The 22,084-nt window shown below is 42.4% G+C and overlaps 1 pseudogene; it reads right to left on the bottom strand.

The window, feature by feature from the left end:
- Window positions 1–100: 100 nt before the first annotated feature.
- LOC110527313 lies at window positions 101–3,104 on the bottom strand (annotated as a pseudogene).
- Between the last annotated feature and the right edge of the window lie 18,980 nt (window positions 3,105–22,084).

The following is a 22,084-nucleotide window of genomic DNA, read 5'->3' as shown; positions in this document are numbered from 1 at the left end:
TCACCATCACCCAAATTGTGAAATGCAGCTTTGCTAAAATGTGTCTCAATGATCCGACAGTATATCAAATATCTAATATGTTTTTATTTCAGGAGTTTTTAAAACACACACATCCTCTGTAGGTCATTGCATAAGCCTTTACTCATAGTACTCTACTGTGGTTCTGCGGATGCCATTGTCAGTGTATTTACAATGTTATCTCTTCATTACCAACATCACAATTCCATAGGAGCAATACAAACTGTCTGTCTGTCTGTCTGTCTGTCTGAATGTCTGTCTGTCTGTCTGTTTGTCTGTCTGTCTGTCTGTCGGCCTGTCTTCGCCTGTTGAGGGGTCAGTGGCCATGTGTGAATATTGGCCACTAGATGGCGTAGTGACTCCAGTGACTGAGCAGGGAAGGAGATCTGTGCATGTCTGGAGTGGACTACACAGTGTTTACACATATTTATGATTCAGTGTGTTTGTGTGTGTACTGTAGGCTACTGATGTTTTGCACGTCTGTATGTGCATATGTACGCTATGTCTATAGCTCCCCCGTCCTCACACCGCCTTGCTGCAGGTGGACCCAGACGAAGAGGACGACAACAACTTCTCATTCTTCTTGTTCTGCTGCAGTCTTGTCTTTGGAAGAGGTTGAGGAACAGTTTGCACCCTTCCCTTTCTGTTTCCCCCCTCTGCGCCGTGATGACGGGCACCGAGCGATAGCCTTGGTGACCAGGTAGGCCAGTTCGGCCATGTTGAGAGCCATACAGACGCAGGAGGAGGCGGCCATGAAAACGGTGAAGACAGTTTTTTCCGTGGGGCGGGAGACAAAGCAGTCCACCACGTTGGGACAGGGCCACTGGTCACACTGGACCAGCCTGGGCATCTGGAAGCCGTCGTACAAGACGTACAGAGCATACCTGGAGAACGAAGGGGAAGATAAAGGCTTAGAACTACAGATGTAGCATCTTTATTTCAGACAGTTTGCAACAGCGGGTAAATAATCCTACAGCAACAGGAAATGTGAATTATTGTGTTGATTATAATTAATGGACATTTTTGTAGGGGTTGATATATTTTTCGTAAAGGGAAAATCATGTCTGACATTTCAAAGTGGAAATTACAAACTTCAGAAGCCTTTTTAACCTCAAATACACTACAAGATTTACATTTCCTGCATTGCGGGAACATTCTCCTGCAACAGGGTGATCAAATTAAGATCTTACACTTGTACATGGTGATGTCATGAATCTTGAGGAAGTGTATCGACATCTTATTCTTAAGCGTTTGTATGTAATGGAGGTGGTTCATTGAGCTACACTCAAGTAACTTGTCGGCCTGAAATAAAGACTTGTTAGGCTTTGCTCAGTGAGCTAACACAGTACGTACATGAAGCCTCCCTCGAACAGCAGGCGGAAGACCAGACTACAGGCGTACGTCCACCACAACGGCCCGGTGATTGGCAGCCTCCGCCTCCTCAGACTCTCTAGCTCAGCCTCCTGGGCTGCCTGGGCCTTGTCGCTGCGGCAACGCCCCCCGACTGAACCCTGCTGCAGGACCTGGCGTTTGTCGCCGTGATTACGGTAGGCCACGTACATGGCGACGAGGAGAGCAGGCGTGGAGACGAAGACAAGCTGCAGACACCAGAGCCTGATGTGGGACACGGGGAAGAAGTGGTCGTAGCAGACGTTCTCACAGCCCGGCTGCAGGGTGTTGCAGACAAAGTCACTCTGTTCGTCCCCCCAGACGCTTTCGGCCGCCAGGACCAGCACGGTGACACGGAAGATGAAGAGGACAGACAGCCACACCTTCCCCAGGCTGGTGGAGTGGCGGTTCACACCAGCCAGCTGGGCGTACAGTGTCCCCCAGGTCATCTCTCCTGCTCCTCTGGCCCAGAACACACACCTCTACCCTGGGGAGAGACCAGAGGAGAGAGGGGGTGAGAGCTGGATCGAAGTAGGGAGAGTTGGAGGGAAGAGAGAGGAAGGAGGAGATAAGAAAGTATTAGGTACAGGGTCCCCAAGCTCATCGTTCCTCTGCTGCCCAGGAACAATCCACTCTACTCTAGGGAGAGAGGAGAGGAGAAGGGGGTGAAAGTTGAGGTTAAAAAAATAAATAGAGAGGGAGGAGAATGAGAATGAGATGAGAGGAGGAAGTATAGAGATGAGAGGAGGAAGTATAGAGATGAGAGGAGGAGGAGAGAGAGACAGAGAAAGAGAACTGAATACATTTGCTTGGCTAGACCAGTGCCAATGTTATAATGAACTACTGATCCAGCCAACATTTCTAATGTGTAGTACTCTTAGAAAAAATGGGTTCTTTGTCTTTCCCCATAGGGAAAGGTTCCAAATCAAACCCTTTAGGGTTCCATGTAGAACCGTGGAAAGGGTTCTTCATGGAACCAAAAAGGGTTCTACCTGGAACCAAAAGGGTTCTACCTAGTACCAAAACGGCTTCTACAAAGGTTTCTCCTATGGGGACAGCCGAAGAACCCTTTTAGGTTCCCCCTAAGAGTGTACAGCTGAGCTATATAGCCGTACTAAGTTTTTATAACTGCACTATAACTGCACGTTACATTCACCTCTCGAAGACACAATATTCACATCAATGGGGTTTACATGCTATAGTAATAAAATATCAAGAAGTTGAAGTGTTGTTTTTTTATTCACTTCATAAGGTGTTTTTAAAGTGACTTTGAGATTCAATGTGTAATGAAAACCCCTATATAAAATACATCTATTATTATTATGATAGGTCAATTCAAGACATTGTGCATGAAATTATTATTTTCAACCCCACAATACTTTCATCATGTGATAACAAAAATACATTTTACATAACACGTCTCCAAAGTTTTTGAAATGTTTCATCTAATGAAATAAACAGAGAAAAAGAAGTCAGCTGACAGAGAACAGAACAACACATCAGCCTGTCTTCCTCACCTTTTCTCTCCTGAGTGTCAGGGAGGCTCCATGTATCCCTACTTCTTCTGCTTGGTTCACTCTGCCATAGTCAGATCCAACAGAGCTCCAGGGAGAGACCGTCTAGGGTGAGACGCAGTCCACTGATTTACCGCTGACTAGAACTGATGTGCTCTGAGCGCTCTCAGAGACGCACCTGAACTTGTGGATTCACCTACGTGACGTCAGTTTCGGGCGGAGCTGAAATCTGGAGCGACAACAAGTGCAGTTTGAGTGAGTCTTGAGAAGATGTTCCTATGTATAAGAAACACAGCCATAGATGTTGTGCTGATCTGCATCTTTCTCTGCCTTACTCAAATATATGTATTTATGTGTGTGTGTGTGTGTGTGTGTGTGTGTGTGTGTGTGTGTGTGTGTGTGTGTGTGTGTGCGTGTGTGTGCGTGTGTGTGTGTGTATATATATACTGACCGAGGAGGAGTTCATTCAGTCAGTTTATCAAAAGAGGTTTTGTTTTGCTTTCTTGTGGTTCTAACCAAACAGCGAATCCCACATTGGGTGATTATACTTTTTGGGGTGTGTGGATACACAAACCAGGTCTTGATGTCTTTACACTCAAATATGGTCAAAATGTTGACCTCAGGGAATGTTTTACACACTATGAATTTTTAGCTAAATCAAGACTTAAACACTCTACAAAACACATTGAACCCTACCCCAACTCAACCCCATCCCACCCCCATCCAGGTGCTTGCAAGATCCAGTTTATTCATGCACCTTGGTTGAACTGCATTGTAGCAGTGTACAGTATTCCATCCCAAACACTCCCCTTCTGTCTGAGTGGCTCAGTGGACGAAGTGAAACACTTTCCTTTCTATTCATCTCTCTGTTCCCTACTCTGTTCTTCCCTCCCTTCATCCCTCACTACCAAACTGCTCCCACCAGATTGGGTTTCCCTAATCACCCCCATCCTGCCCCACCAGGATAACAGCAGGGCACAGTGAGGACACACACACACACACACACACGGTTGTCTCCTATTTCTTGGGGATTGGGGGCGGATGCCCAATGGTAGATTGGGTGTGGACAGAGCAGAGGAGCTGAAGGGTGGGCACTGGTCACAAACCCTGGCGAGGGCAGAGGAAGGAGGGGGTACAGGGCTCGAAAGGGCTGAGGTGGGGTGGGAAGTGAGTACAGGCACTGCTTTGTGTGGCTCCTTTTGGCGACAACAACAGTTCTGTTTACCAACGAGGTGAGTTGACACTGGGGTCTGGTGCTGCATGACAAGAGACACAACCAGAGTGATGATAACTGGTAATGTCCTCCTCAGCCAGATGTGATTTGCTCATCTGAGAAAGTTTGTATAGTATTTAGACTGTGTATTGTATTGAGACTGTGAGTGTGTATTGTATTGTATTGAGACAGTGAGTGTGTATTGTATTGAGACAGTGAGTGTGTATTGTATTGAGACAGTGAGTGTGTATTGTATTGAGACAGTGAGTGTGTACCGTATTGAGACAGTGAGTGTGTATTGTATTGAGACGGTGAGTGTGTCTTGTATTGTATTGAGACAGTGAGTGTGTATCGTATTGAGACTGTGAGTGTGTATTGTATTGAGACAGTGAGTGTGTATTGTATTGAGACAGTGAGTGTGTATTGTATTGAGACAGTGAGTGTGTATTGTATTGAGACAGTGAGTGTGTACCGTATTGAGACAGTGAGTGTGTATTGTATTGAGACGGTGAGTGTGTCTTGTATTGTATTGAGACAGTGAGTGTGTATCGTATTGAGACTGTGAGTGTGTATTGTATTGAGACAGTGAGTGTGTATTGTATTGAGACAGTGAGTGTGTATTGTAGTGAGACTGTGAGTGTGTATTGTATTGAGACAGTGAGTGTGTACCGTATTGAGACTGTGAGTGTGTATTGCATTGAGACTGTGAGTGTGTACCGTATTGAGACTGTGAGTGTGTATTGTATTGAGACTGTGAGTGTGTATTGTATTGAGACAGTGAGTGTGTATTACATTGAGACTGTGAGTGTGTATTGCATTGAGACTGTGAGTGTGTATTGTATTGAGACAGTGAGTGTGTATTGTATTGAGAGAGTGAGTGTGTATTGCATTGAGACTGTGACTGTGTACCGTATTGAGACAGTGAGTGTGTATTGCATTGAGACTGTGAGTGTGTATTGCATTGAGACTGTGTGTGTATCGTATTGAGACAGTGAGTGTGTATTACATTGAGACTGTGAGTGTGTATTGCATTGAGACTGTGAGTGTGTATTGTATTGAGACAGTGAGTGTGTATTGTATTGAGACGGTGAGTGTGTCTTGTATTGTATTGAGACAGTGAGTGTGTATCGTATTGAGACTGTGAGTGTGTATTGTATTGAGACAGTGAGTGTGTATTGTATTGAGACAGTGAGTGTGTATTGTAGTGAGACTGTGAGTGTGTATTGTATTGAGACAGTGAGTGTGTATTGTATTGAGACAGTGAGTGTGTATTGTATTGAGACTGTGAGTGTGTACCGTATTGAGACTGTGTGTGTATCGTATTGAGACAGTGAGTGTGTATTACATTGAGACAGTGAGTGTATCGTATTGAGACAGTGAGTGTGTATTGTATTGAGACAGTGAGTGTGTATTGTATTGAGACAGTGAGTGTGTATTGTATTGAGACAGTGAGGGTGTACCGTATTGAGACAGTGAGTGTGTATTGTATTGAGACAGTGAGTGTGTCTTGTATTGTATTGAGACTGTGAGTGTGTATCGTATTGAGACTGTGAGTGTGTATTGTATTGAGACAGTGAGTGTGTATTGTATTGAGACAGTGAGTGTGTATTGTAGTGAGACTGTGAGTGTGTATTGTATTGAGACAGTGAGTGTGTATTGTATTGAGACAGTGAGTGTGTATTGTATTGAGACTGTGAGTGTGTACCGTATTGAGACTGTGTGTGTATCGTATTGAGACAGTGAGTGTGTATTACATTGAGACTGTGAGTGTATCGTATTGAGACAGTGAGTGTGTATTGTATTGAGACAGTGAGTGTGTATTGTATTGAGACAGTGAGTGTGTATTGTATTGAGACTGTGAGTGTGTATTACATTGAGACTGTGAGTGTGTATTGTATTGAGACAGTGAGTGTGTACCGTATTGAGACTGGGAGTGTGTACCGTATTGAGACTGTGAGTGTGTACCGTATTGAGACTGTGAGTGTGTATTGTACTGTATTGAGACAGTGAGTGTGTATTGTATTGTATTGAGACAGTGAGTGTGTACCGTATTGAGACTGTGAGTGTGTACCGTATTGAGACTGTGAGTGTGTACCGTATTGAGACAGCGAGTGTGTACCGTATTGAGACAGTGAGTGTGTATTGTATTGTATTGAGACAGTGAGTGTGTATTGTATTGTATTGAGACAGTGAGTGTGTACCGTATTGAGACAGTGAGTGTGTATTGTATTGTATTGAGACAGTGAGTGTGTATTGTATTGTATTGAGACAGTGAGTGTGTACCGTATTGAGACTGTGAGTGTGTATTGCATTGAGACTGTGAGTGTGTACCGTATTGAGACTGTGAGTGTGTATTGTATTGAGACTGTGAGTGTGTATTGTATTGAGACAGTGAGTGTGTATTACATTGAGACTGTGAGTGTGTATTGCATTGAGACTGTGAGTGTGTATTGTATTGAGACAGTGAGTGTGTATTGTATTGAGAGAGTGAGTGTGTATTGCATTGAGACTGTGACTGTGTACCGTATTGAGACAGTGAGTGTGTATTGCATTGAGACTGTGAGTGTGTATTGCATTGAGACTGTGTGTGTATCGTATTGAGACAGTGAGTGTGTATTACATTGAGACTGTGAGTGTGTATCGTATTGAGACTGTGAGTGTGTATTGCATTGAGACTGTGAGTGTGTATTGTATTGAGACAGTGAGTGTGTATTACATTGAGACTGTGAGTGTGTATTGTATTGAGACTGTGACTGTGTACCGTATTGAGACAGTGAGTGTGTATTGCATTGAGACTGTGAGTGTGTATTACATTAAGACTGTGAGTGTGTATTGCATTGAGACTGTGTGTGTATCGTATTGAGACAGTGAGTGTGTATTACATTGAGACTGTGAGTGTGTATCGTATTAAGACTGTGAGTGTGTATTGTATTGAGACTGTGAGTGTTTACCGTATTGAGACAGTGAGTGTGTATTGTATTGAGACAGTGAGTTTGTATTACATTGAGACTGTGAGTGTGTATTGTATTGAGACAGTGAGTGTGTATTGTATTGTATTGAGACAGTGAGTGTGTATTGTATTGTATTGAGACAGTGAGTGTGTATTGTATTGAGACAGTGAGTGTGTATCGTATTGAGACTGTGAGTGTGTATTGTATTGAGACAGTGAGTTTGTATTACATTGAGACTGTGAGTGTGTATTGTATTGAGACAGTGAGTGTGTATTGTATTGTATTGAGACAGTGAGTGTGTATTGTATTGTATTGAGACAGTGAGTGTGTATTGTATTGAGACAGTGAGTGTGTACCGTATTGAGACAGTGAGCGTGTATTGTATTGAGATAGTGAGTGTGTATTGTATTGAGACTGTGACTGTGTATTGTATTGCGACAGTGAGTGTGTATTGCATTGAGACTGTGAGTGTGTACCGTATTGAGACTGTGAGTGTGTATTGCATTGAGACTGTGAGTGTGTATTGTATTGAGACAGTGAGTGTGTATTGTATTGAGACAGTGAGTGTGTATTGTATTGCATTGAGACTGTGAGTGTGTATTGCATTGAGACTGTGTGTATCGTATTGAGACAGTGAGTGTGTATTACATTGAGACTGTGAGTGTGTATCGTATTGAGACTGTGAGTGTGTATTGCATTGAGACAGTGAGTGTGTATTGTATTGAGACTGTGAGTGTGTATTGCATTGAGACTGTGTGTGTATCGTATTGAGACAGTGAGTGTGTATTACATTGAGACTGTGAGTGTGTATTGTATTGAGACTGTGTGTGTATCGTATTGAGACAGTGAGTGTGTATTACATTGAGACTGTGAGTGTGTATCGTATTGAGACTGTGAGTGTGTATTGCATTGAGACTGTGAGTGTGTATTGTATTGAGACAGTGAGTGTGTATTACATTGAGACTGTGAGTGTGTATTGTATTGAGACTGTGACTGTGTACCGTATTGAGACAGTGAGTGTGTATTGCATTGAGACTGTGAGTGTGTATTACATTAAGACTGTGAGTGTGTATTGCATTGAGACTGTGTGTGTATCGTATTGAGACAGTGAGTGTGTATTACATTGAGACTGTGAGTGTGTATCGTATTGAGACTGTGAGTGTGTATTGTATTGAGACTGTGAGTGTTTACCGTATTGAGACAGTGAGTGTGTATTGTATTGAGACAGTGAGTTTGTATTACATTGAGACTGTGAGTGTGTATTGTATTGAGACAGTGAGTGTGTATTGTATTGTATTGAGACAGTGAGTGTGTATTGTATTGTATTGAGACAGTGAGTGTGTATTGTATTGAGACAGTGAGTGTTTACCGTATTGAGACAGTGAGTGTGTATTGTATTGAGACTGTGAGTGTGTATTGTATTGAGACTGTGAGTGTGTATTGTATTGTATTGAGACAGTGAGTGTGTATCGTATTGAGACTGTGAGTGTGTATTGTATTGAGACAGTGAGTTTGTATTACATTGAGACTGTGAGTGTGTATTGTATTGAGACAGTGAGTGTGTATTGTATTGTATTGAGACAGTGAGTGTGTATTGTATTGTATTGAGACAGTGAGTGTGTATTGTATTGAGACAGTGAGTGTGTACCGTATTGAGACAGTGAGCGTGTATTGTATTGAGATAGTGAGTGTGTATTGTATTGAGACTGTGACTGTGTATTGTATTGCGACAGTGAGTGTGTATTGCATTGAGACTGTGAGTGTGTACCGTATTGAGACAGTGAGTGTGTATTGTATTGAGACAGTGAGTGTGTATTGTATTGCATTGAGACTGTGAGTGTGTATTGCATTGAGACTGTGTGTATCGTATTGAGACAGTGAGTGTGTATTACATTGAGACTGTGAGTGTGTATCGTATTGAGACTGTGAGTGTGTATTGCATTGAGACAGTGAGTGTGTATTGTATTGAGACTGTGAGTGTGTATTGCATTGAGACTGTGTGTGTATCGTATTGAGACAGTGAGTGTGTATTACATTGAGACTGTGAGTGTGTATTGCATTGAGACTGTGAGTGTGTATTGTATTGAGACAGTGAGTGTGTATTACATTGAGACTGTGAGTGTGTATCGTATTGAGACTGTGAGTGTGTATTGTATTGAGACAGTGAGTGTGTATTACATTGAGACTGTGTGTGTATCGTATTGAGACAGTGAGTGTGTATTACATTGAGACTGTGAGTGTGTATCGTATTGAGACTGTGAGTGTGTATTACATTGAGACTGTGAGTGTGTATCGTATTGAGACTGTGAGTGTGTATTACATTGAGACTGTGAGTGTGTATTGTATTGAGACAGTGAGTGTGTATTACATTGAGACTGTGAGTGTGTATCGTATTGAGACTGTGAGTGTGTATTGTATTGAGACAGTGAGTGTGTATTACATTGAGACTGTGTGTGTATCGTATTGAGACAGTGAGTGTGTATTACATTGAGACTGTGAGTGTGTATTGCATTGAGACTGTGTGTGTATCGTATTGAGACAGTGAGTGTGTATTACATTGAGACTGTGAGTGTGTATCGTATTGAGACTGTGAGTGTGTATTGTATTGAGACAGTGAGTGTGTATTACATTGAGACTGTGAGTGTGTATCGTATTGAGACTGTGAGTGTGAATCGTATTGAGACAGTGAGTGTGTAGTGTATTGAGACAGTGAGTGTGTAGTGTAGTGAGACTGTGAGTGTGTAGTGTAGTGAGACTGTGAGTGTGTGTGTGTCTCTGTACATGTGCATGAGAAGCAGCACATTCCATGCACATGTAACAAGGGCTGCATAACTGTCTGATTTTGGAACTTCGTCAGATCAGTTAGATCCAATCTGAGCTTTCACCCTGTGGAGAGCGCTATCTCTATTTCTATGGCATGTTTTTGTGTAACAGGAAGAGTAATGTGCATATTCATTTTTTCACACTTCTCCACACTTGGCACGGGTCCCAGTCAGATCTCATTAAAGATTAACCTCCAGCCATTTGCAACACACATGTTGGAGTGTAGGACTAGTCACCTCAGCACGATTCTCTGCTTCATTTATTCCATTTATATGATGGCTCCAAATCTGCTTTTCCCTATTGGAAGATTAGAAAGACATTTTCACAAAAAATCATAACACCCTCCACCAATTCCAGTGTCTAGCATTTGTATATTAACTTCCTGTTGAACGCAGAACAAGGGAGAGCTTGGTTTGTTGTTTTGGAATGTTTTGAAAGTCTATTGAAAAGTTTCTTGGTAGCTAGTTACTTTCTGAGTTTAGATCGTGCCACGCGGCTGGCATCCGTTGCTTGGACCGCTGCTATCTGTCCAGTGATCCTGCCGACCCAGGGTCTGAGGAGCTGCTTGGCGTAGCAGCCAGCCTATCAAAATAGCTGGGTTTTCTTGAGGGCATGAACACAGCACGTGACGCTGTTAGCCAATGTAGCTGGGACTGCGGCTTGTGGCTGTCTAGATCTCTGCTGTTTGTTGTTTTCAATCTTCCCTGTAACCTGCCCTGTCTGGAACTGCGAGGAGTTACAGCGTAACCTGTGTTGCAACCATGACAAAAACCAAAGCGGGCAGGAGTACCGTTGAGGACAGTGGTGTCTCTCTATCACAGGGGAAGGATCTTTTAACGAAGAAAAAGAGTTCTACAAGCAGTTGTCACAAAAACAAGAAAATAGCTTCAAGTATTTTGTCCAAATACTGGTGGAGTCAACTAATAAAAGAATGGACGACCTGACCAGAGAGGTCCAGGACCTGAAGAACAATTGGCAGTTCTCCCAGGGTCAGCTCGATGACTTTAAATACGAGAACGGAAATATGACTCCATTCTGTAAGTCATTGAGAGAGGACATTAGTTCTGTATGTGAATCCATGACAACAATGACGGAAAAATCAGATTATCTCGAGGGACATTCAAGGCAGAACAACATGGCTGTGGACGGAATTGCAGAATCTCCACATGAGACCTGGACGGAGTCTGAGGACAAAGTAAGGGAAATGATCTCGGAGAAACTGAAGATGGACCACAGGAAGATTGAGGTGGAGCACGCTCAAAGATCTGCAAAACCCACCACCGGCCCAGGTGACAGGCCCAGGCTGATAGTGGTCAAGATCCTGAGATTCAAGGACAAGATAGCTGTTCTGAAAAGAGCCAAGAACTTCAGAGGAATGTATATCTTCCTCAACTTGAACTATCCGGAAGCTGTGCGCCAGAAGAGGAAAGAACTTGTCCCAGCCATAAAAGCTGCCAGAGTGCGTGGGGACATTGCTTACATCTGCTATGACAGGCTCATTGTCCACCCTCCCTCCCAAAAGCCCGGAAGGGATGAGAGAGCCAAGCCTATGGGTTCATAGCTTCAACCCCGCAGCACACACACACACACACACACACACACACACACACACACACACACACACACACACACACACACACACACACACACACACACACACACACACACACACACACACACCAACTGGTTAATGGACTGCTGAATGTATATATTTGTCTCTTGCTTTGTTTGCTCTTTTCCATATTATGTCTATCTCTAATAAGCTACCCAGGAAAGAGCTCAAAATAGCCCATATTAATATATGTAGCCTTAGAAATAAGGTTAATGAAATCAATAACTTGCTAACTTCCAATAACATTCCTATATTAGCCATTTCTGTAGCTCACTTAGGTAATTCATTTGATGATACAGCAGTAGCAATACAAGGACATAACATCTACAGAAGAGACAGGAATGCTTATGGGGGAGGTGTTGCTGTATATATTCAGAGCCATATCCCTGTAATGCTTAGAGTGGAGTGTTATGCAAGTGTTATTGAAGTGTTGTGGTTGCAGGTTCACTTGGCACATCTAATGCCTTTTATTTTGCAGTGTTGTTGTAGGCCACCAAGTGCTAACAGTGGGTATCAAAATAATATGTGTGAAATGCTTGATAGTGTATGTGATGTAAACAGAGAGGTCTACTTTCTTGGGGACCTGAATAATTGACTGGTTTTCATCAAGCTGTCCGCTCAAGAGGAAGCTTTTCACTGTAACCAGTGCCTGTAAACTGGTTCAGGTTATTTATCAATTTACCAGGATGTTTACAAACACTACAGGAATAAGATCATCCACATGTATTGATCACATTTTTACTAATACTGTAGAACTTTTATCAAAGCTCTATCCATACACATTGGATACAGTGATCACGATATAGTGGCTATATCCAGGAATGCCAAAGTTCCAAAAGCAGGGCCTAAAATAGTGTATAAGATCATACAAAATATTTTGCTGTGACTCTAATGTGGATGATATAAAAAATATATGTTGGTCTGATGTGATTAATGAGGAGCAGATTACAATCCAGACGCTGCACTTGATGAATTTATGAAACGGCTTCTTCCAATTAGTGTTAAATATTCACTTGTTAAGAAACTGACTGTTAGAAATATTAAGGCTCCATGGATTGATGAGGAATTGAAAAACGGTATGGTTGAAAGAAACGGGCCAAAACGAGTGTCTAATAAGTCTGGCTGCACATCTGACTGGCTGACTTACCCCAAATTGAGAAATTATGTGACTAAACTAAAAAGGAAGAAGAAGAAGAAATTGTATTATGAATGATATAAAGAATAATGGAGAAAAATAACTTTGGAGTACTTTAAATGAAATGATGGGCAGAAAGACAAATTCAACTCCATCTTTCATCGAATCAGATGGCTTATTCATCACAAAACCATTTGATGTTGCCAATTAATTTAATGATTACTTAATTGGCAAAGTGGGCAAACTGAGGCAGGAAATGCCAACAACGAACAGTGAGCCATCGTACTCAAGCATAAAAAAAATGAATAATGAAAGAAAAGTTTTTAAAGTTTTAATTTTGTCAATAATGACAAACTTCATGGCATTGACAACTTAGATGGAAAGCTACTGAGGATGGTAGCTGACTCTATAGCTACTTCTATCTGTCATATCTTTAATCTGAGACGAGAGGAAAGTCTTTGTCCTGGTGGGAAGCCAAAGTCATTCTGCTACCCAAGAGTGGTAAAGCGGCCTTTACTGGTTGTAACAGCAGACATATCAGCTTACTGCCAGTTAGCAAACTGTTGGAAAAATGTGTTTTGTGTTTGACGAAATACAATCCTATTTCTCCGTAAACAAATTAACAACAGACTTTCAGCATGCTTATAGAGAAGGGCAATCAATATGTACTGCACTGACACAAATGCCTGTTAACTGGTGTGAAAGAAATTGATAATAATAAGATTGTGGGCGCTGTACTGTTAGATTTCAGAGCAGCCTTAGACATTATTGACCCTAACCTGTTGTTGAGAATGGCTTTTCAACATCTGCCATATTGTGGATTCAGAGCTATCTATCTAATAGAACTCAGAGGGTTTTCTTTAATGGAAGCTTCTCTAATTTAAAACATGCAAAGTGTGGTGTACCGCAGGGCAGCTCTCTAGGCCCTCTACTCTTTTCTATGTTTACCAATAATTCTAGACCTCAGCTGAATCTGGTAATGAATGGTGTGGCTGTTGAACAAGTTACTTGGCATTACCTTAGATTGTAAACTGTCATGGTCAAAACATACAGATTCAATGGTTGTCAAGATGGGGAGAGGCCTTTCCGTGATCAAAAATATGCTCTGCTTTTATGACATCGCACTGCAAAAAGCAATTCCTGCAGGCTCTATTTTGGTGTTATCTTTACTATTGTCTGGTCTTGTGGTTGAGTGAAAAGACCTAGATAAGGAAAGACCTAGATAAGCTGCAGCTGGCCCATAACAGAGCGGCATGTCTTGCTCTTCATCGTAATCAGAGGGCTAATATACAGTTGAAGTCGGATGTTTACGTACACCTTAGCCAAATACATTTAAACTCAGTTTTTCACAATTGTTGACATTTAATCCTAGTAAGAAATCCCTGTTTTAGGTCAGTTAGGATCACCACTTTATTTTAGGAATGTGAAATGTCAGAATAATAGTAGAGAGAATGATTTATTTCAGCTTTGATTTCTTTCATCACATTCCCATTGGGTCAGAAGTTTACATACACTCAATTAGTATTTGGTAGCTTTGCCTTTAAATTGTTTAACTTGGGTCAACCATTTCAGGTAGCCTTCCACAAGCTTCCCACAATAAGTTGGGTGAATTTTGGCCCATTCCTCCTGACAGAGCTGGTGTAACTGAGTCAGGTTTGTAGGCCTCCTTGCTCGCACACGCTTTTTCAGTTCTGCCCTCACATTTTCTATAGGATTGAGGTTAGGGATTTGCGATGGCCACTCCAATACCTTGACTTTGTTGACCTGAAGCCATTTTAACACAACTTTGGAAGTATGCTTGGGGTCATTGTCCATTTGGAAGACCCATTTGCGACCAAGCTTTAACTTCCTGACTGATGTCTTGAGATGTTGCTTCAATATATCCACATAATTTTCTTTCCTCATGATGCCATCTATTTTGTGAAGAGCACCAGTCCCTCCTGCAGCAAAGCACCCCACAACATGATGCTGCCATCCCTGTGCTTCACAGTTGGGATGGTGTTCTTTGGCTTGCAAGCCCCACCCACTTTTCATCCAAACATTACGATGGTCATTATGGCCAAACAGTTCTATTTTTGTTTCATCAGACCAGAGGACATTTCTCCAAAAAGTACAATATTTGTCCCCATGTGCAGTTGCAAACCATATTCTAGCTTTTTTATGGCGGTTTTGGAGCAGTGGCTTCTTCCTTGCTGAGCGCCCTTTCAGGTTATGTCGATATAGGACTTGTTTTACTGTGGATATAGATACTTTCGTACCTGTTTCCTCCAGCATCTTCACAAGGTCCTTTGCTGTTGTTCTGGGACTGATTTGCACTTTTCGCACCGACGTACATACATCTATAGGAGACAGAACGCTCATTATAACCAAATGTCTCCTCTCTGTCGTATCACTCTCATCTCTGCCCCCACTAAGCTGACGATGGCGGCCAGTGATGACAGTAATATGTCCATTACATTAGATGTCTTCAGGCGAGCATGCATGCACACACGTCCAGCACCCGGGCAGCACACACTGAAATGACCAAATTTCCTTCAAAATCAGCCTACAGTATACACTTTCAAAGAGACTCTGAAGTGTCTACCTCCGCTCTCCATCCCCTCTTTTCACATCAGTCAGTCACCTTGTTACATGATTCAGGTACAGTAGCTACAGTAAATGTCTCTGTTCTCCCTGAGGCAGAATATACGCCAGCAGGGTTACAAGGCCGCATTGTGTCCATCTGAAGAGAGGAGTTTATACATTAGAACTAAACACATAGAGGATGCAGGGATTCGGGGGGAATGAGAGAAAATGGAGAGAGGAAATTATCCCTTTTTAGAGAGGAGATGGAGGGGGTCATTGATCGTAATCTAGTTTTGGCAAAAATAATGATATCAGTCTCTCGGGACGCACTGTTATGGGAGAGAGAGACAGAGAGAGAGAGAGAGAGAAACAGAGAGAGAGAGAGAAACAGAGAGAGACAGAGAGAGAGAGAGACTGAGAGAGAGAGAGAGAGAGAGAGGGGGAGACAGAGAGACAGAGAGACAGAGAGACAGAGAGACTGAGAGAGAGAGAGAGTGAGAGAGAGAGACAGAGAGAGAGAAACAGAGAGAGAGAGAGACAAAGAGAGCGAGAGAGAGCGAGAGAGAGAGAGAAACAGACAGAGAGAGAGAGAGAAACAGAGAGAGAGAGAGAGAGAGAAACAGACAGAGAGAGAGACAGAGAGAGAGAGAGAGAGAGAGAGAGAGAGAGAGAGAGAGAGAGAGAGAGAGAGAGAGAGAGAGAGGGAGACCGAGAGACAGAGAGACAGAGAGACAGAGTGAGAGAGCGAGAGAGAGAGAGACAGACAGACAGACAGACAGACAGACAGACCGACCGACCGACCGACAGACAGAGACAGAGACAGAGAGAGACAGAGCGAGAGAGAGAAACAGAGAGAGAGAGAGAAACAGAGAGAGAGAGAGAAACAGACAAAACAGAGAAACAGAGACAGACAGAGAGAGAGAAACAGAGAGAGAGAAACAGAGAGAGAGAAACAGAGACAGACAGAGAGAGAGAAGAGAGAGAGAGACAGAGAGAGAGAAACAGAGAGAGAGAGAAACAGACAGACAGAGAGAGAGAGAGAATGAGAGTTCTTGTTGGAATGTGAGTGTTTGTCTCATTTTGAAGATAAAGAAAGAAAAAAAAGTTATGAAATCTTTTTACGTTGTATGTTGGAATTTACAAGGTTTGAAGTCCTCTACTTTTGGACTAAAAAGCAGAAACCCAGACTTCCTGAAAGAAATTGATGATGTTGATTTTGTAGTACTACAGGAAACATGGTGCAGAGGTGATGTTTCCACTGGCTGTCCACTAGGTTAAAGGGAGATAATCATACCATCCACTAAATTAAAAGGAATCAGACAGGGCAGAGACTCAGGGGGAATGCTAATATGGTATAAATCTGAACTAATTAATTCAATCGAATTGATCAAAACAGGAGAATTCTTTACATGGTTAAAAATCAACAAGGAGGCTGTCTTGACAGATAATAACGTCTTCCTCTGTGCCACATACATTCCCCCCTCAGAGTCACCCTACTTCAATGAAGAGAGTTTCTCCATTCTAGAGGGGGAAATTAGTCACTTTCAGGCCCAAGGCAACGTACTGGTCTGTGGAGACCTGAATGCTAGAACAGCAGTAAAATCACAGTGTATCTGAGAAGAGCAGAACCCAACCATGAAGCATCACGGCCCAATCAATTACATGGTACAAAACAGGCCTATAGATGGAGTGCAAACAGTACAGACATCTACCAAAAAGCAATTAGAGGCCAAAAAATACAATCTCTCTTGGACAACTTTTTAGCCTTAACATTTTCCTACAGCAATGAAGGTGTAAATTTGGCTGTTTGGAACATGAACTTTATTTTTGACAAATTAGCCTCCTTGGCTAATCTAAAGAAGCATACGAGCAAACCAGAAATAACAGATAATGAAAAATGGTTTGATAATGATTGCAAAAATCTAAGAAAGTAATTGAGAAATATATCTAATCAAAAACACAGAGAACCAGACAACAAAAATATACGCCTTCAATATGGGGAAACACTGAAGCAATACAAACACACCCTAAGAACAAAAAAGGAACAGCACATTATAAATCAGCTGGATGGAACTGAGGAATCCATAGAATCAAACCACTTCTGGGAGAATTGGAATAAATTAAACAAACTTCATCATGAGGAATTGGCTATCCAAAATGGGGATATGTGGAGAAATCACTTTGCAAACCTCTACAGCAATATAACAAAGAGCCCAGAACAAAAATATATACAAGAAAAATGACAAATCCTTGAATCAGCAGTCAAAGACTATCAGAATCCTGTGGATACCCCAATTACAGAAGAAGAATTATTGGAAAAACTATGCACTCTCCAACCCAAAAAGGCCTGTGGTGCTGATGGTATTTTAAATGAAATGATCAAATATACAGACCACAAATTCAAATTGGCTATACTCAAATTCTTCAACATTATCCTCACTGCAGGTATTTCCCCCAATATTTGGAACCAGGGATTGATCACACCAATCTATAAAAATGGAGACAAATTTGACCCAAATAATTACAGAGGAATTTGCGTTAACAGCAACTTGGGGAAAATTCTCTGCAGTATTATAAATATCAGACTACATCATTTCCTTGACGAACACAACGTCCTGAGCAGAAGCCAGATTGGATTTCTAAAAAATTATCAGAGTTTTGCAAGACTGTATTGCAAGTGCAAAGAAAAACTCCAAATAACGCATGTAGAGCAGAATTGGGCCAATACCCCCTCCTCATTCCAATAAAAAAAAGAGCCATCAAATTTTACAACCATCTAAAAACAAGTGACCCCAAAACATTCCATCACACAGCTCTACAATGTCAAGAGATGAAACAAGAGAAGAGTCCCCTCAGCCAGCTGGTTCTGAGGCTCAGTTCACCAACCCAAACCAACCCCATAGAGCCTCAGGACAGCACTCAGAAAATCAGGCCCAACCAAATCATCACAAAATAAAAATATATCACCTATTGGAAAGACACCACAAAAAAATCTAAGTAAACTTCAATGCTATTTGGCTCTAAACAGACAGTACATGGTTGCAGACTATCTGACCACTGTGACTGATAGAAAACTGAGGAAAACATTGACTAGGTACAGACTCAGTGAGCACAGTCTGGCTATAGAGACCGGTCGTCACAGACAAACCTGGCTGCCCAGAGAGGACAGGCTGTGCTCACTCTGCTCCAGGGGAGAGGTAGAGACAGAGCTGCATTTCCTATTACACTGTGACAAATACTCAGACCTAAGAGAATATTTCTTTCCCAAAATTATAACTCAATACAAAGAATTTGAAACTATAAAAGATGAAGAAAAAATCAAATATTTATTGGGTGAAAAGCCTAAATGTGCAGTTTTGGCAGCCAAATATGTGTCCTCCTACCACAACCTGAGGGACAGCCAGTGAAAAGTGCAAAGTAATGTCGATAATATTTCCCATCTTGTTTTGTTTTGTCTTTCATAGCACATCATGTGTCTTCTCAGTCATGTTGACACTGGTGTACTTCCATTGCTTTAATGTATTGTTGTTCTCATTAATATTGTTGTTGTAGTTGTTGTTAATGGTAATCCCATGTCCACTACTACTATTATTATTGCTGTTGGTCCCACCATTTATTTATATATACATATATTTTATATATAAATATATATTTTCATTTTATTTATATTCTTCGAGATGTATACTTTGACAATGTAAGTTATAATGAACTTGCCATGTCAATAAAGTAAATTTAATTGAATTGACAGAGAGACAGAGAGATAAGGGTGGAGAGAGAGAAACAGAGAGAAACAGAGAGAGAGAGAGAAACAGAGAGACAGAGAGAGAGAGAGAGAGAGAGAGAGAGAGAGAGAGAGAGACAGAGAGACAGAGAGACAGAGAGAGAGCGAGAGAGAGAGAGAGAGAGAGAGAGAGAGCGAGACAGAGATAGAGAGAGATAAACAGAGAGAGAGAGACAGAGACAGACAGAGAGAAAGAGAGAGAGAGAGAAACAGACAGAGAGAGAGAGAGACAGAGAGAGAGAGAGAGAGAGAGAGAGAGAGAGAGAGAACGCAAGAGGGAGAGAGAGTGCGAGAGACAGACATATACAAGAAAACACAGTCCCAAACACAGACCTTCTGTCTGAGGACGAACTAGGTTCACCTAGCCACATAACAATACACACAGGCACAAATGACCTGAGAGCACAGCAGGAAAGGGTGGCCACAGCACTGAAGGGAGTGATTGAAAAAGCTTTTTCTACTTTCCCCAATGCACAAGTGGTTATCTCCACAGTGCTACCACGAAAAGACTTCCACCCTGCCACAATACGCAAGTATTTCCCGTGACTGTGCCTCAAAACCAAATGTGTTCCTGGCCCACCACTCCACCCTGGACTTGAACAGCCTCTATGACCAGGTCCACCTCTACAAGGCAGCAGTGCCCACCTTTGCTCGGACTCTAAAGGACATCGCTCTCAAACGTATCCCCAACACTTCACACAGGAGCAACAGATCAATAGACACCCCACCCAGACCAGCGAGACACTCTCCCAGACCTGTGGGACCACCCCCTGAACCTACACATAGAGGACCCACGGCAAGAGGACTTACATCCAGACCACAGCACCCCCAGCCACATCCACACCCCCACCCCAACCAATAAACACCCCCCCACATCAACCATGCCCACGCCCCCTCAGATCAGACCTATGCCCCTCCTGCCCACCCCATGCACCCCACCCTCGCAAAGAGGGCCTCAACATGGAAGTCACACATATGCCCAGGTAGCGAGCGGGCAAACAGGCCCAACCCCCACTCTTACACTAGCCCAAGCCAATGGCATGTACCAGATGCCCAGCAGGCTCTGCTCACACTTACTGGCCTGAGGCCAAACCACACGATCAACAACATTGGACACTTTATGGAACACAAATCCTTCACTATATCATCCTGGAATATCCAAGGCCTGAGGTCATCTGCCTTTGGCCTAAAGAGCAGGAACCCGGACTTCACCAAATAAATCGGTAGTACAGACATTGTCATCCTGCAAGAAATCCTCTGTGTACAATGTAGAACACCAAATAATGCATGCAGAGCAGAATTAGGCCGAATCCCACTAATTATCAAAATCCAGAAAAGAGCCATTAAATTCTACAACCACCTAAAAGGAAACGATTCCCAAACCTTCCATAACAAAGCCATCACCTACAGAGAGACCTGGAGAAGAGTCTCCTAAGCAAGCTGGTCCTGGGGCTCTGTTCACAAACATAAACACACCCCACAGAGCCCCAGGACAGCAACACAATTAGACCCAATCAAATCTTGAGAAAACAAAAAGATAATTACTTGACACATTGGAAAGAATTAACAAAAAAACTGAGCAAACTAGAATGCTATTTGGCCCTAAACAGAGAGTACACAGTGGCAGAAAACCTGACCACTGTGACTGACCCAAACTTAAGGAAAGCTTTGACTATGTATAGACTCAGTGAGCATAGCCTTGCCATTGAGAAAGGCCGCCGTAGACAGACCTGGCTCTCAAGAGAAGATAGGCTATGTGCACACTGCCCACAAAATGAGGTGGAAACTGAGCTGCACATCCTAACCTCCTGTCCAATGTATGACCATATTAGAGACACATATTTTCCTCAGATTACACAGATCCACAAAGAATTTGAAAACAAACCCGATTTTGATAAACTCCCATATCTATTGGTTGAAATACCACAGTGTGCCATCAAAGCAGCAAGATTTGTGACCTGTTGCCACAAGAAAAGGGCAACCAATGAAGAACAAACACCACTGTAAATACAACCCATATTTATGCTTATTTATTTTCCCTTGTGTACCCTTAACCATTTGTACATCGTTGCAATACTGTACAAATACGTAATATGACATTTGTAATGTCTTTATTGTTTTGAAACTTCTGTATGTGTAATGTTTACTGTTCATTTTATTGTTTATTTCACTTTTGTATATTATCTACCTTACTTGCTTTGACAATGTTAACACATGTTTCCCATGCCAATAAAGCCCCTTTGAATTTAATTTAATTTAATTGTGAGAGAGAGAGAGAAGAAAAGAAGAAAGAAAAGAGAGAGAGTGGCAGATAGATTCTTTCAAGTAGATCCATGAGAATTCTGGTGCGATGCTGCGAGGGGATGGGCCTGGTCAGGGTAAAATGGATGTGATTGTTAGTGAGAGTAGACCCTGGTCATCCAGCCAGCAGCAGAACAGAGGAGGCCAGTGTGAGGGCTCTCTCAGCGGGAAGGATAGACAGTGGGAGACAGAGGCTCTAGCTGCATGTGACCAAACAGTAGGTCTCGGCCGTGTAGGTGGACAATTACCATTGATCCCGGCCAAGTTTTGTTGTGATAGAGGAGGGTGGAACGTGCTTGACTCTAGTTTCTTCAATACACAGCAATTTGAATACTGATAAACAGTATCAAAGGGTAATCTCATAGTTGGCTTTAGTTGTCTTAAAAGGCCAGAAGTCACTTGATGGAGTTGGGTTGACTCAATTCATTTCAAGGCTAATCACATTTGATATACAGCTGTATTGTGTAACTCCTGACGAGGGAGGTTTGGGCTGATCTGAGAACAGGGGTCAGAGGTGATCTACGACTGGACGGTCCCACTCCTGCTGGCATGCCGCACACACAAGCATGCACATTCACACACTTGCACGAGCGCACGCACACAGATGTCCAGGCCAGAGGCTCAAACAATGGGGCTTGCAATGCAGACCCAACTGCAAACCCATCATGTATATCCAGTACATTTACACACTCATTGAGTGAATACAGTATGTGGAGATAAGCAGAGGCATACGTAGACACGCGCACAACTACAAACACACACCCGTGCATAGAAATTCACAC

The sequence above is a fragment of the Oncorhynchus mykiss genome, chromosome 7 (genome assembly GCF_013265735.2).
Source record: "Oncorhynchus mykiss isolate Arlee chromosome 7, USDA_OmykA_1.1, whole genome shotgun sequence".
Taxonomy (NCBI): Eukaryota; Metazoa; Chordata; class Actinopteri; order Salmoniformes; family Salmonidae; genus Oncorhynchus; species Oncorhynchus mykiss.
This window is presented reverse-complemented; position numbering and strand designations above follow the sequence as displayed.